Here is a 15,236-nt window from a genome sequence, read left to right on the forward strand (position 1 = left end):
AGATTTGGCAAAATAGGACGGGGCAGCCGCTGGAGACTGGGAGAACTGGGTGCGGTCCCAAGGTGCTGCCCTGGAGGGGGCTCAGGCGTCCTTGTCCCACGGACAGTGTTTCTTCTCTCCTGTGTCTTCTTCAGTAAACCCCAATTTTCACAGCGCGTGGCTGGGTACCTTCTGGGCAGACCTCGTGCACTTACCACCACTGAACTGTATGCCTACAATGGTACACTTTGTGTTATGTGTACGTCACTGCAATTCAAAAATACTGTTAAAAAAATAGTCTGTCCTCTGCAAAATCCCCCTCGAGTACCCGTGGGCACACCGACCACTGCCACCACATAATGAGCCACAGAGGCGCTCCCCTCGGCAAAGGGGAGCCCCCTGAGGGCCTCTGCAGCCGCAGCCCCTGCACAGCTGCGGACACACGGCCGGGGCTAAAGCCACCTCTGCCGGCCCATCAGGACCCTAAGTGGGAAGTCACCCTCGGGTGCCAGGCCTTGCCCTGCTCTCCGAGGCGACCGTAGGCGCTCGAGGACTCCACCAGGCGCCCTGACAGCTGACGAGCCATTTACAAAGCACCGGCCCGGCAGACGGAACCCTTGCTCCTTGAAAAATGGAGATGAGCAAGAAAACGTTGAGCATCCCGAAGCCGCCGGATGATTTACAGAGACGTGAACGAGGACCCGGCCGGACCTGCCCGGCTGTGCACGGTCGGCGTCTAATTCACCTCCGCAGCCCTGCTGCTCCCCTTATCGGGACCGGCGCCCCACGCGCGCATAAATATTACAGTAGCACGTGGCCGGGGTGTCGGGGATGTCAGCCGCGGCGATAAAAAGTGCCTGTCAAAGGATCCTGGGGGTGCGTCACGGTGAAAGATGGGCTGGAGACAGGACGTGCTGAGTGTTAATTAAAGGGTCGGGTTTGGGGTCTGAGCGCAAAGACAGCCTTGGAGGGAGGGGGGGGGGAAGGGGATGGGGGAGGAGAGGCCGCAGACCTGCTAGGTTAGGCCAGGCCCTGTCCCCGGGCCTCTGGGCCTCCTCCTGAGCTGCCTGCCGCTGTCCTGCTTGGGCGTGGGGCTCAGGGCTGAGGCATGACAACTGGGCTCCAACACAAGGCCCAGGAGAGACCACAGCTGGATGGCCCCTGTGCCCCAAAGAGGGGGGAGTTGTGAAGCCAGAGATGTGGGGGAAGAGGGGTCCTCAGTGGGCACTAGGTGAAGGGCTTGGGGTGGATTGGAAATGAGTATCTCAGAGCCAAGGTCAACCGAGGGACTCATGTGATTCATACGTGACCTCCGGCAGGGACGGGTGGTGGGTGAGACCTTAAAGGTGTCCGAAAGCACGCACCCGGCGAAGTGGCTGTGCTGCCGACAGCGGCAGTGACCTAGAGTGGCTGAGTGCTCGCTCCACGCCCGGCGCGGTGCTAAGCTCTCACAATGGACTGGCTCGTGCCATCCCCGGTAACTCCACACAGCGCGGTGCCCGCCACCATCCTCACCCTCCGACGCCGGAAACTGAGGCACCGAGAGGTCAAGTGACCTGCCCAAGGACCCGTGTGAGTCTGGGTGAGGATGCATGTGGGGTGGCCGGACAGGAGCCACCCCCAGTCCAGAGCGCGCTGCAACCCTGGGCTGGGCAGCTGTGGAAACACGCGGTGGGGACCGGTCACCCACGGACAGATGGCCACAGGTGGGAACTACATTGTCCCCCAGGTACGGAGCACACGTGTTCGTTAAGGGGTCGCCTGACAGTCCAGCACAGGGGCAGAGAAGAAATGAGGACAAGATGGCCCAGCCGCCCTACCTGAGACCACGCTGCCACACGCAGGGTGGGTGCTGAGGGACGCAGGGCAGCAGCCACAATCAGGAAGTGGGCTCCTCCCAGGGCCCACCCCCACGGGCTCGGCGGGACCGGGGCCACTCACAGGAGCGGGTGGTTCACAGACATCCGCGTCCTCGGAGAGAATGAGACGCCAGCCCCTGAGTGGGAGCCTTCAGCATCCCCCTCTCCAGAATCTGCAACGAGGCCGCAGACTTACTGTTTCATGCTTGCTCAGCGCCACTTGCGGCAAAGGAGCCCCAGGGCGCTCCCAGCAGATTCCGGGAAAAACACACTCAGGGGAGCTCGGCCCGGGAGGGAGCCGGTGCTTTGTTCCACACTCTGCCCGTGTCTTGTGAGGTCCCACGGGTGCCCGGTGCTGTGCTGGGCCCTGGGGCTCTGACGTCAGCCCTCGAGCTGCTCACAGCGTCAGGGAGATAACAGGTCGGGCGCGAGGCTGCGGGAGGCCCCATGATGGACACACGTGGGGCTCCGCAGGGCCCGGCAGAGGGCCGTTCGCTGGGTCTTGGCTCACCCAGAGGCCAACCTTGAGACAGCCCGGGATCGCCAGGGGCGACTTGGGAGGCGCAGGGTGTGCTGGGAGGGGAGTGAAGGACAGCGGCTGCCCTGGGGAGGGAGCAGCCTCGTCCTGCTGCAGACGGGGGCCCACCCGTTCCCCCCACAGCCAGGCGAGGCGCTGTGCAGGTGCATGCGCACAACCACGCAGCGGGGGGCGCCCGAGAAAGCCCGGGGGAGCCCTTCCTGCCCCTCAGCACTCGGCGAGCCGCTCAGCTTCATGGCCTAGAGGATCTGTGCACGTCACCAAGAAGGAACCAGACCCGCCAGGGGGTGGCCGGCCACCGCTGGCCCTTTGAGAGACACAGGCGAGACGGAGGGGGGCAGGGCCGAGGGTGCAGAGCAGCCTGAAGCAACTGGACGGAGGGAGACACGAGGGAGATGCAGGTGAAGGTGCCCCACAGCGCTCCCAGGCAGCCGCGAGCCCTTGCCCTCGGTGTGCGGGGCGGGGGGGGGGGGGGTCCTGTGGCTCAGCCTCCCATGGGCACCCCTCCCCGGGGGCCGTAGCCAGGATCAACGCCTGGCTGGAGGATTTGTGCCGTGCTGCCGAAGAGGGCCACCTTTAGCCAAGGCCGGGGCCCTGGGCGGCATCAGACCCACACAATCTCCCTCCCTTCCAACCGCAGCAAACCGCCCGGGACCTGCCTCCCAGCCCTCTTCAGCCGGGCGCAGCACTGCCGTGACAGGCAGACCGGCCGCCGGGCTCTGGAAAGCAGAAACCTGCAGGCCAGTGAGCGGGGCCCAGGCTTGGAGGGGGACGCCCCTGGCACACGGACGGGTGCTGTCCTGTGCTAAAGAAAGCCTTCGAAGGGTTCCCAGAAGGCCCCCCTCCTACCGTCCAATCCTTGCACATCTGAGCCCACGCCAGCTCTCCCTCCTTCCCCCACTCTGCCCCTTGATTCTAGGATGCCACATTCTCAGGGGTCCTCCCAATTCAGTGGGTGGCCCTGGTGCTCTGAACCCCTGCCCGGTTATGGCCAGGGCTGGGCAGCTGTACGCCACCCGCTTTCCTTCCCACCAGCATGTGAACCTGAACTTGAAATAAACGTCTACGCTCTCTGTCTGCATCTCTGACCTCATCCCGCACATGCCCCGGGATGCTCACGGCAAGGGCCCGCCTGTCCCCCACAAGGCCGCTCAGATGGCCCCTCCGCCCTCCCGCCCCAGCTCCGCGGCCGCTCCCCAGGGGCTGATCTGTCCTGCCCATGGGCCGTCTTCCCCGCCTGCTGGGACTTCACCCTTTCTGGGGCTCCCTCCTCACCTTTGGGTGCTCCTTCCCAGCTCCTTGTGTGGGTGCTGCTTCCCCTTTCCAGCCCTGAGGGCACACCCAGCACCTGCCGTGAGCCCCCCTTCTCTCTCTGGGCGTGTCCCTCCCAGGCGACCCCCCTGGTCTCCAGGCCCTACGTGCCCTCAGCCTGGCCCCCGCTGTTGTCTCCCGTCACCTCCCGGAGCTCCGGACCCCTGGCTGCACCTGACCACTGCTGTGGCCTGGGGCACCCACAGGGACCTCCCGTGTCACAGGGCAGATGGGACTTCTGACCTCCCTCCTCGACCTACAGCCAGGGCCTCCCTTCCATCTCTGTAACCCCCACCACCCACCCAACCACAAACTGCAAACCTCGGGTCCTCCCAGAGCCCCCTCTTGCAGCGCACTCCTGAGTCCCGGTGCCGGCTGCTGTGTGAACCAGGACACCTTGACCCCCGGTGACCTCAGCCCCGCCTCGTGGGTGTTCCTGCCTCACTGGCAGAGGTGAGGGGGGGGCACCTCTTACAGTCTCTTCTCAGGAGAGGAAGAGCAGCTGGCAAAACCATCTACCCATCAGACACAGGGTGGGGCCCAGGTAGGGTTACCGCTGTGCGTATGGGAGAGAATCCCGCGGCTAAGAAACAAGAATACAACAATAAGCTGCGTCTCCCATGCTCACACCCGCAAGCCTGCTTTCGTCCCGCCTTGTGCGTCACGGCCCTCCACCTGCACCCGAGGCTGGCACCCCAGCTGGAATAACACCCAGACCTGTGCCGTGGCCCCCAGCTGCTCGGCCCCGCTCGGGTCCCCGCTCCCCGCTCTCACGTGTCAGCTGTGGGCCGTGTCTCCTCCTCACATGCCTAGACCACCGTGCTGCTCGAGTGGCCTCCCCAAGCGCTCTCCTGACGGCACCTGGGAGCCTTGTCCTCCACTCTCTCTCCAGCCGCGGCCCGATTCTCCGTCTCCGCGGACACCTCTGTGCTGCCCACTCGTTCGCCGGTTCGTTGACCGTCGGTCTCCCCGTCTCGCTCCCCGTGGGGGCAGTGACCGGCCGCTGGGGCCGCTGGGAAGCACTTCGGTGAGTTGAGAGGAGCACGTGTTTGCACTGACCCGGACGAAGGGGAGGCAGGCCGTGAGGTTGCCTTCAAAAGCAGGCCTCCCCGAGCACCCCGTGAGCACTGAGCCTGCTGGAACGACGGGGTGGCCGTCTCCATCCCCAAAGACCAGCGACAAAGCTGGACGGCAGGCCCGGCAGTCCAGCCGAAGATGCTTCCTTCCGATGCCGCCTCTGATTCGGCCTCAAAGGCGCCATGAGCCCTTGTCCCCCGAGACGCAACCTGAGCTTGACGCGACCTGAGCTTCGACGACACCGGGAACGGCAGACGGTGCATGGTCCCGTTTCACCGTCCTCGGGCCCCAACATCAAAGAAATGCTTGTTTCCACCTGAGCCCTCAGCTCTCGTAGCCGGCCACCCACATCACGCCACTGGGCATGGCCCGTGCCCCCTTCACAGGGTCTGGATTGGGGGTCTGTCCCTTTTCCCACAATTATATACGTTGGGAGTGTATTTCAGTAAGAACACTACCTGAAGCCAAAGGTGTAGGTCTTCAGGTTAGACATTGGGAAAATGCACCTGCACGAGAAGGTCTGGTGACCTCTGTCAGAAAGCCACCCGGAGGTCAGAGTGGCCCATAGCTGTGCAGGTGGGACGAGCCGCTCTCCTCGCTCAGGTGGGGGAAGGACGCAGTAGAACAAGGAAGGCCGGGCAGGACCGACCGCTCAATGGAAACGGGTGGAGCTTGGCCCCAGGGGTAGGCTCCATCCTCGGACACCAGTGGGCACTCGCAGACCCCGGCGACCTCACCCTTCTCCTTAACGTCCTGATTTTAAAACCCTCGCACTTTGTGATGTGTTGGCTTTGAGCCGGGGAAAACAGCCTCGTTCACGCTGTACTGAACACCCACAATCACCCCTCTCCGTGTCACCGTGTCTCAGTGACTTAAGGGTGGGGGTCTGATGGAGTCACGACTCGACTACTCCCTGTGGGGCGTCTTGCTGGAGGTCACGCCACCCCTGAATGATCAGTGTGCGATTGGCCGTTCATGGTGGCAGCAACCAGAGATCCCTTTGGGAGGGTCCCAGCTCTTCCGTGGTCTCTTGCCTTAGCCCCACCTGTTCCGTCAGCCCCTCCCCTCCGTGCCCGGTTGGACCCTCAGCACAGGCTCCGGTGGAGGGTCTGCGTCACTTCCCAGAGTCCTCACCCTCGGGTCAACGTCTTTCACCCAGCCTTCCCGCTGCAGCCCCCTGCCTCTGTCCTAATGCACAAATACGGCCACACTGACACGCCCTCTGCTGTGGGGGGGGGGCCTGCAGGGGAGGCTTTTGCGTGAAACACTGACACAGCCATGACCTTCACTGGTCCGTCCTCACCGCCCCCCTCAGCACCTGTCCAGGTTCATCTCATGGCTCCTCCCCTTCCGCCTCCCCCACCTCCCAGCTGCGCTCCAGCACGGCCTTCCTGCCTTCCCAGCTTCACCCAAACTCATGTTTTCTTGGCGTGGAAACAAACTCACGTGAGCAAAGTTCCCGAGAGGTGACTGTACAAATCCGAACAGCCTATGTGTTCATTAACACCAAAACATACCATGCTGCCCTGGCTGCTGTGGCTCAGTGGATTGAGCACTGGCCTACAAACCGAAGGGTCAGTGGTTCAATTCCTGGTCAGGGCACATGCCTGGGTTTCGGGCCAGGTCCCCAGTTGCGGGGGGTGAGAAAGGCAACCAGTCAATGTTTCCCTCCCTCTCTTTCTCTTTTCCTTCCCTTTCCCTCTCTTTAAATATAAATACAATCTTAAAAAAAAATAACAACAACACTCAGTAGCCTGTGGTGCTCATTTACGGATCATCGCAGGAAGTGGAGGGCCCTGGGGAGCATGGACCCCAGCAAAGGCTGCTGGTGGGGCGACCCCACACTTAGGGCCGAGGGGCTCTGTCGGCCAGTGCCCCTGTCCCTACCGTCAGGTGGGCTGTAACCCACTCAGCAGAAGCTTGGGTGTGAATGGGCCCGCCCCTGCCCCTGCTGGCGCCTCTTCCAGGCGCTCTCCCGTCCTCAGACTGTGCGTGGGGGTCAGGGTCGAGACTTTTCAAAAGAGTACCCCCAGTAGCTGATGTCGCAGGGTGGGTGCCCCCCAAGGCAGGTGCCATGGCAGAGGGTTGAGTGAAGACAGTGTTCCGGAAGGAGATCCCAGGAGGCACAAGGGGAGACGAGGAGACTGACCTAAGGAGGGGAGAGGACTTGACGAAGTTTCATTCACGAACAGGGCGTTCCTTGGGCCCCGCCGGGGGCCGTCGGCGATGCCGCGGGGAGCGTGACCATGACTGCTCCCCCACCGGCAGCAGTTCACCCCTGCTCTGCCTCCCTGCTCTGCCCCCAATTCTCGCCCCTGTGCTCCTAGGCGACCTTCTGGCACCGAAGGGAGCCTCCAAGCAGAGTGGGAGGGAGAGAAGCCGGCTCCATGGGGGGAGCTATCAGGCGCCGGGCGTGGTCGGCAGGCCCTGGAGAACCTCACCTGCTTGGGGAAGATGCCGGCCAGGGCTCCTCACACTCCTCGGGCCATGCGTTTATCATCGCCCGGCTGCTCCGCAAAAGGCAAACTGTCTGGCACTGGACTCTTTCTTATTCCCCTGAGGACTGACCTCCCAGCGACCTCTGTTCCCTCCTCGACCCCCACCCAAGTGCACGGGGTTCCCCCCCCCCGCCCGTATTCAGCCCAAGAATTCAATCCCAGAATAAAATGACATTCTGTGAAAAGATTGTCCTTCCCACAATAATTTTCATTCACTGTGGACTATAAATGATTTATAACTTGATTTCCCCCATCTGTCACAGAATATGAAGTTTTGGTTCATTTTAAAGATTAATTTTCAAACTTAAGCCAGCTCCTAAAACACTAGAGTGATATTTAAAATAATCTTTTCATCCGTTTCTATTTTAATACAGAGATTAACAAGCCTACTCAAGATTTAAAACTTTCTCCTCTTACTCAATTAATATCTTAGAATTAACATTTATTATTGATATTAATGAGAACTTTTAAAATTATTAATTGTTGGGAGATCCGGACAGCTACATGCAAAAAAGTGAAACTTGGCCACCAACTGACACCATACACAAAAATAAACTCGAGATAGATAAACGATGTAAATACAGATCATAACACCGTTAAAGTCCTGGAGCAGAACACAGGCAGGGACATCTCAGACACCCCACGCAGCAATATTTTCACCGATGTGTCCCCTAGAGCAACGGATATAAAGGAAAGAATAAACAAATGGGACTTCAGCAAATTAAAAAGCCTCCACACAGCTAAAGAAAACAGCAAAATGAAAAGACAACCAGCTGTATGGAAAAATATATTTGCATATTTGCCAATAATACCTCAGACAAAGGTTTGATCTCAAAAATACATAAAGAACTCACATGACTTTACCCAGGAAGACAAACAAACCAATTAAAAAATGGGCAAAGGCGCTGAACAGACACTTCTCCAGTGACGACACACAGAGAGCCCTGAGACACACGAGAGGATGCTCAGCATCGCTGGCCGTCAGAGAGATGCACATTAAAACCACAATGAGATACCACCTCACGCTGGGCAGAACGGCCATCATAAGCAAATCAACAACAAGTGCTGGTGAGGATGCAGAGAAAAGGGAACCCTAGTGCACCGTTGGTGGGAATGCAGACTGGTGCAGCCGCTGTGGAAAACAGTATGGAATTTCCTCAGAAAACTGAAAATGGAATTACCTTTTGACCCACCAAGTCCACTGCTGGGATTAGTCCCTAAGAACCCTGAAACACCAATCCAAAAGAACCTATGCACCCCAATGTTCATAGCAGCACAATTTACAACAGCCAAGTGCTGGATACAGCCTAAATGTTCATCAGTAAAATGAGTGGATTAAAAAACTATGATACATTTACACGATGGAATTCTATGAAACAGAAAGAAAGAAGGAACTCCTTCCCCTGCTGCCAGCATGGATGGAGCTGGAGAGCATTATGCTAAGTGAAATAATCAGGCGGTGAAAGACAAATACCATGTGATCTCACCTACAAGTGCAAGCTAATCAACAAAACAAACAAGGAAGCAAAATAGAACCAGAGGCATGGAAATAAAGAACAAACTGACCGTGACCAGAGGGGAAGGCGGTGGAGTCGTGGGGGAAAGAAGGGGAGGGGTCAAATCAAGGAACGTGTACGAAGGACCCAAGGACAAAGACAAGGGGGGGGGGGTATTAAATACTGGAGGGGGTGTGGGTAGGGCAGGGGAGAGTAATGCGGGGAAAATGGGGACAACTGTCATTGAACAACAACAAAAAATTATTAATTGTGCCTACATGACAATGAAGTTGGAATTTTCCAAATTAAGATATGACTTTAAAACAAACATCAGTCTTTTCAGCTCATGATATAATTACCAAGACAGTCGACCTGCTATTTATCTGGAGTATTCGTTCGACCGCATCATAAACCATTAATTTTTAGGGAAAGTTCCGTTGCCAGCCCCTCTCGGCTTATGCCGGGGCATCAAGAGTATATTCCCTGTTTCTCCTTTCACTGTAACCGCAGATGACAGTGACAAAATGCCTGCCATTCGCTACGTCTAGCTGGAGTGCAGCATGAAAGGAGTGGACCACGACGAAGAGGCATCCGGAAACAAAGGTCTAGGGCAGGTCTGAGGACCGCACTTGAACTCAGGAGGGGCCTATTCCTCCAACAGCCAGTGACCACGAGGGCCCATGGGAAGGGGGTCAGCAGGGCCCGGGGCAGCTCAGGGCCTGTAAATTGTCGGAACCGTCCTGCCACAGGGCCTTGTTGGTCAGGGCACAGCCTCGGAGAAACCTCCCAGAAAGGCATCGAAGCTGATCAGGATGGGGACGGTAGAGATGAGAGGAGACCCAGGCCACAGTGCGGGAGGGGAATCGCCTCAGGAACCTTTGCCTAGAAAGCAAGTTGCCATATTTACTGACAATTCACAACGACAACCGAGGAGGGAGCTCCTTGGGGCCGGAAAACTTTCCTAAAGTGCTGGTTCCACCGACACACGAGCAAGAGTGGGAGCAAGAGTGGAGGATCAAGGTCAAACCCCATAGAAAGTGGCTGTCAGAAAAAGACAGTAAGAGGCCGAGAAACCTCCCTGCAGACAATGGAAGCGCGTCAGGAAGACGAGACAAGAGGGCAAACAAAAGTAACTGTTTCAAAGCAAGCTCAAACGATAGGCTAGACGAGTAAACATTCCGGAAAACTCAAAATGAGATAACAGGACGCTCGGAAGAATCAGAAGTCAAAAAAGTTTGTATCAAAAGTGACTATTAAATCAGAAGGAACACAGTAGTGGGTAGACAAACAGAAATGCCTAAAATTTTTTTATTTTTATTTTTTTAAAGATTTTACTTACTTTTAGAGAGAGGAGAAGGGAGGAAAGAAACATCAATGTGCGAGTTACACAGATTGGTTGCCTCTCGTGTGCCCCCAACTGGGGACCTGGCCGCCAGCCCAGGCATGTGCCCTGACTGGGAATCGAACTGGCGACCTCTCGCTCTGCAGGCCGGTGCTCAATCCACTGAGTCCCACCAGCCAGGGTTAACAATTTTTTTAATCAAAACCAAATGAAAAGCAAAGATTTGAGAAAAAGTAACAAATACGGAAGATAGGTAAAGAAAATTAAACATGCAGGTAGTAGAAGTCCATTAAAAAGATACTTAAAGCAAGAGAAGAAAAACATTAAAACCATAATTAGAGAAAAGTTCCCTGAAATTAAAAAAAGACGTAAAACTGCATATTGAAAGGGCCCCACGCACCTGAGGCTACTGACCCAGAACACTAACACCCAGACGCCATCTCATCAACCCAGCGAGTTAAAATCAATAAAGAGCCCGAGACTTGTGAGGGAAAGAAGATTAGGTAATCTTCCAACTTTTCAACTGCAATGTTTCCTCCCAGAAGCAAACGGAGCACGTATTTAAGAAACTCAAGGAAAGGGACTATAAGCCATTACATTTCATATCTAGCAAAACCCACGCATTCAAATACAAACCCAAATGACCACGCACATGCACGAAATCAAGGAGTCAGGGCGCCACGTGCTCCCTGGCGTGCTCCCCCTCCTCCGAGACGTGTAGGAGAGAATAAGCTTTGCCCCCCGTGTGGAGGTCAGACAGTCCCCCACAGAAGGCCTGCAGCTCAGCCACAAACGCGCCTCCTGGAGAGCTCAGACCAGGCGAGGGTGCAGGGCGAGGCGGGGACAAGTCACGGGGAGGCGCCGTGCCAGCGCAGAGCGAGACGGCTGCTCTTCCATGGGGGAGGGGGGGAGGGGGGGCACGGAACTGACAATAAGGCAGGTATGTCCGTGGTAGCACTGGCGTTCTGGGGCTGCCGTGGACCCGATGTGGGGCACAACTAATGTGGGGTACAACGAACGTGCGAGTGTGGGTTACATCAGTTCTGCCGGCCCCCGTGTCCTCGGGGCATTGAAGAAGAAGGCACGGATTCCTCATGGTACAGGAGAACCAGAGAAGAGCAACATGAACTCAAGAAAAAACATCTTTTCCACAGTGATTGTTTTCATATGTAAGGGGGGACTCCCCCCAAAAGTTGGAATTTATTTATACACATTGTTTAAATGTCAGTCAACTTTAAAGTACTCTTTATTGAATGCAATACACCTACTGAAACGTTTTTTTCCCCACGGCTCAAAATAGTTTTTGAACTCGTTGCTTTTGATGCCTTTTCATGCTTCTGCCATTTTTTTTCTTCCATCAGCAAAACATTTCCCTTTGAGGACTTTTTTCATCCAGGGAACCAAAAAAAAAAGTCTCACGGGACGAGACGGGGTGGGGGAGGGTGGGGCACAGGGCTCACGCTGTTTTTGGTCAAAAACTACTGAACACTCAGTGTGGCCTGGGCAGGTGCATTCGTCAATCACACAGTGTGAAATGGGCAAATGGGTTGAAAGAATCTTCAAAAAAAATTTACTGAAGCCGAATGCAGCCTCTCACAACAACGCCAGCTGGTGCACTGATACAGACGGGTTCCTAGAACACTCACCTACCTGGGGGAGCCTGTACTATGAGGGGCCCGCCCTCCAGAAGATAATTCTAGTTTTTTGGGGGGCCCCCCTGTATATTTGTGGTTCATATAAGTAGGGGCTAAACAGGTACAAACTACCAGTTAAAAAATAAATAAGTATTCGGGATGCAGTCCACCGCATGTGAACTCCAGTCCCCACCGCTGTGTGACATATAGGAAAGTTGTTAAAAGTAAATCCTAGGAGTTCTCATTACAAGGGAAACAGCTTTTCTTCCTTTTCCATCTCTTTCTACGTGCCCGTGAGACGACGGATGTCAACCAGACGCATTACGGCAATCACCCCTTGGTGCCGCGTGCCTGATCGCGTGCAGGGACGCCTGTCCATGACACCTCGGTGAAACTGGAAAAGCTTGAATGACAACGGAAAAATGAAAATTGTTGCTGGCACACACACACGAAGTTGCCGCAAAGCCGGAGGAAGAAATAACTAACCCAACAGTAATGAGCATCCCTCGAGTTCAGGCTATCATCCAAAATACAGTTTCTTGCGGAAAAAAAATCAGTGCTTCTCGGAGCAACGGCTGCTTCCAGGTCTGGGGGAGAAAACACAGAGAACCTGAAGTATCTCTTAGCAACCGGTAGCACAGAAGCCCCCAAAGGTGACCCGGGTCGTGTCAAAAGGACCCGGGAGCCAAGACGAAGTGCCTGCCTCAGACCAAAGGTGAAACGGTGAGCCTCGACGATGACCATAATCGAACGGTCTGACACCTGCCCCGTATGCTCAAACCCATAGCTTCCCAGAGTCATCTCCCACATAGGGACCGCGTCGGGCCCTACCCCACTTTCCTCCCACGGGAACTGCCCCGCTGAGGAACCCAGGGCAGGCGAGGGGGAGTTAGTGTCTCTTTAAAATGAGATGAAAAAAAAATGGAATTAGAACGTCACCACTTAGCTATCCCGGGTAACTCAGCAGATAAAGGCATGAGACTCTGCGGTCTGCTAACATCACAGAGGCGCCTCATTATGCGGGCCCCTGTGGTCTGGCCAACGGGACCCACCCGGAGCCGGGCGCTGTAAAGGTTCAGGAACTACGGGGACAGATTAGATGTCACCCTAAGTGCAGTCGGCGATGTCCAGACTGTGGGAAATCGGTCAGAGGTCTCTCCCCAGGTAAACCATAGGAAGCAAAAGGGGTGGCGAGGAATGGGAGGATTACAAGAGACCTGAGGGGCAAATGTAAAGTTTTGAAAATGGAAGCCTGGAGTGATGACATCATGAGAAACAGATACTCAGTCTCTGCCCCCGGTTCCCAGCACAGAGCTGCTAAGAAGGCCTTTGGCATCTCCTGAGTGCTGGGAGACACTTTGGTAGGCTAATGAGGACTCCTGGCTGAGGGGTCTCTAGACAGATTCAGGAGGGGGGGGGCTGGTTGCCGTAGAAACCAGCCACGTGATCAGCAGGTTGAAGCTTTCATCAATCTCCAGGGAGGGCAGGGGGCTGGAGACTGAGTTCATCCCCAGTGGCCATCGATTTCATCAATCCTGCCTACAAGACAGAACCTCTGCCCAACCCCTGACTGACAGGGTTTGGGGAGCTTCCGGGCTGGTGGGCACACCCACGTGCCGGGAGGAAGATGGGCCCCAGGCTCCAAGGGCACGGGGGCTCCTGGGTGCGGACCCTCCCAGACCCTACCGTCTGCACCTCCTCATCCGGCTAGTCAGTCCCCTGTCTCTGCCCCCCGCCTTTGCAATAGACAGGTCAGAGCACACGGAGCGAGTCCCCGAGTTCTGAGTCGTCGATAAAGCACGCTGATCTGAGGAGGGGTTCATGGGAACCCCTGAGTGGTAGCTGAGTTGGAGAGAAGTGCGGGCAGCCTAGGGAACCATTACCTGTGATGGATGTCTGAAGGTAGGAGGCAGGCTTGTGGGCTGAGCCCTTGCCTGGCGGGGTCCGGCAGGAACTCCGGGCAGTTAGTGTCAAACCCGAATCAAATTGTCGGACGCACCGGTGGGGGGTTGGGGAACGGGGGAATTCCTGGATGTGAGAAATCCACACGTGTGGTGTCAGAAGTGTTGTGAGCAGAAAAACAGTTTGCTTTTAATAGTGGACAGGGATGCGAGTTTGAGAGATAAAAATCCATTTAGAAAAGCACAAGGACGTTATTACTATAGAAGTCAAGCCCCGGCTGGTGTGGCTCAGTGGATTCAGTGCCGGCCCGAGAACTGAAAGGTCTCCAGTTCGATTCCCAGTCAGGGCACGTACCTGGGTGGTGGGTCAGGTCCCCAGGTCGGGGCGTGCAAGAGGCAACCGACCAATGTATCTCTTGCACAATGAGCATCGATGCTTCTCCCCCTCCCTTCCCCTCTCTCTAGAAATACATAAAATCTCTTTTTAAAAAAAAAGAGTCAGGATAACGGTTGCTCCTGGGACTGGGGGAGGGGCCGTGATGGGAATAGGGGCTTGCGACCTGGGAGGGGCTTCTGGGGTGGCCGGCAAAGTCCTGTCTCTCAACCGGATCCCGTGACAGCGTTTGCCTTGAAATAATTCCCTGAGCCATATGTTTGATTTGTGGAGTCTTCTGTATTTGTGATTTATTTTTCAATAAAAATCTTTTTAAAAGCAAAAGCAAAAGCTTCTCCCACGAGAACAATATCCTTCTGAAAGCTACAGCCCGCTTTGTCTCATGTTCTTGTCTATATGTTATGAAGTAACTACTTCTGTAAGACAAGGGCGTGCTTAAAGCCTCTCTAGAAACTCGTACCCGGGGCCAGAATGAACCCAAAACTGTGCTCCAGCCGAGGTCCGCGAGGCTGGGCCTGACCCTTGCGGTCCGCAGAGTGGAAAAACGCACCCGCACAAAGCTCCTTTCAGGAGAGGATTGCGTCATCCTGTCCCAATAGAACCAAGACACACTTCTCCATCATCTGCTGGAGAGGAACAGAGCGACAGTCTGGGGCGCTGTGACTTCCTGAGAAAAGGGCAGCCCGGTTGGTCGCTGAAGGTCATCCAGGTCAGCCTGGGTTCAGGCTGGACGGCTCCCTGCCTCGGACACCGGAGCGAAGCCGAGCAGGTGAGGGCCTGGAGGCCACTGCAGGGATGCCGCGCCTCTGCCCAAGCTCCCTCCCGTGCCCCTGGGCGGGGTGCTGGGGGAGGGGGAGACACAAAATGGAGTCACTGTGGTCAAGCTGCCAAACTGCTGAAATGAGAGCGGGCTGAAAGGCGGGCACTGAGTCCACGTGACTGGAACCGGTCTGAGGGCTGAGTCTTCTGAACTCCGCATCAGCCACGCAGCGGGACGTGCGCCCTAGAAAACCCGCCGAGTCTGGGCAGGACCGTGCCTTCGTCCGGACCGCCGCACCGCTGGAGGACGGCAGGCTGAGAGCACAGGACCGATTCTGCTCAAGAACCAGACCCTTGGGAAACGTTGGCCTTGACCTCTGATGCCCTAATCCCGGCACCGAAATCAAAGACATCCCTGCGCGGTGCTCAAGGAGAAGAAAACCGGCTG

Source organism: Phyllostomus discolor, chromosome 5 (assembly GCF_004126475.2).
Source record: "Phyllostomus discolor isolate MPI-MPIP mPhyDis1 chromosome 5, mPhyDis1.pri.v3, whole genome shotgun sequence".
Taxonomy (NCBI): domain Eukaryota; kingdom Metazoa; phylum Chordata; class Mammalia; order Chiroptera; family Phyllostomidae; genus Phyllostomus; species Phyllostomus discolor.